Source organism: Fundulus heteroclitus, unplaced genomic scaffold (assembly GCF_011125445.2).
Source record: "Fundulus heteroclitus isolate FHET01 unplaced genomic scaffold, MU-UCD_Fhet_4.1 scaffold_250, whole genome shotgun sequence".
Lineage (NCBI taxonomy): Eukaryota > Metazoa > Chordata > Actinopteri > Cyprinodontiformes > Fundulidae > Fundulus > Fundulus heteroclitus.
Genome location: NW_023396661.1, coordinates 6,329 through 7,500, shown reverse-complemented (window position 1 = coordinate 7,500; position 1,172 = coordinate 6,329). Strand labels below are relative to the sequence as shown.

The 1,172-nt window shown below is 37.6% G+C and overlaps 1 long non-coding RNA gene across 1 annotated transcript in view; it reads right to left on the bottom strand.

The window, feature by feature from the left end:
* The window catches only part of LOC118559243, a 10,160-nt gene extending 9,738 nt beyond the window's left edge, over window positions 1-422 (bottom strand). Inside the window, exon 1 of the long non-coding RNA XR_004928716.1 lies at window positions 404-422. This is a non-coding gene — a long non-coding RNA (uncharacterized LOC118559243). The remainder of the gene's footprint in view (window positions 1-403) is intronic.
* Window positions 423-1,172: the final 750 nt, after the last annotated feature.

Sequence of the window (1,172 nt, the reverse complement as noted above, 5' to 3'; positions counted from 1 at the left end):
TCCCTAAGCTTGATGTATCATGAAACTGTTGACCTTTTGGGTTTTGTGGTTTTTATTTTATTATTACAATTAAATAATAATAATAATAATAATAATAATAATAATAATAATGTTATGTTCAGTGTTTTTTTCGCTAATCCACCTCATATATTTCAATCCTTATGTAATTTTGTCTGTGTTGTGTGCACCTGCCTGTTGCTTTAATCCTATAAATTTCCCCGTCGTGGGATAAAAAAAAGGATTAGCTAATGTTATCTTATCTTAAATAACACTTTTTAATATATGTACTGGGTTCTTTCAAGGTCTTAATTACATGTTATGTGTGGGCTCCAGTAACATCCATCCATCCATCCATCCATCCATCCATCCATCCATCCATCCATCCATCCATCCACTGATCTACCTGGATGTTCCCTGGAGGACTGAAACGCCTCAGTCAGAGACGTCTGTCGGTCTGTCGGGGCAATGAGAGAAGTTTCCTCTCCTCTCTCCGTTTCTGGGGCTCGACGTTTTCATGTTTTTTCACGTGCTTAGATAAATTTGTTGTGTTTCCACTAAAATGAACCGGCTTTTTACAAAACATACAGCTTGATTTCATTTACGGTATTAAAATAAAGCCAAACGGTGCTACTTCCTCTGTTCATGTTTTTTCGCTGCTGCGGTCTCTCTCAGTTGTTTCTTTGCTAAGTTTGTGTGCGAGCTGAGTGGGCGGGCCAGGCTGAGCCTGCGTGCTGATTGGCTGGCGCCGCTGAGCCATGTACGAGAGGGGAGGGGGAGCGGGAGAGTGCTTCCGTGACAGCGCGCTGCAGTCAGCGCGCCTGCTGACTGACACTGACTGAAAGCATGTGAGCAACATGCGTTAATCCGCGATAAAATAAATATCGCCGTTAATAGTCTAATGAATTAACGCAAAATTAACGCGTTAACTTGCTTATATATACATAATATATACATAATATATACATAATATATATATATATATATATATATATATATATATATATATATATATATATATATATATATATATATACAAAATCGAAATTATGTATTAAGTTAGACAATCTTTTAATTCAATCAATTGGTCCCATGTAGCCCCTAAAGGGGTGACGTCTTCAGTCAGCTAATTTATCTGGAAATCGGTTGAGAATTCACTGGATTCAGAGTGTTTG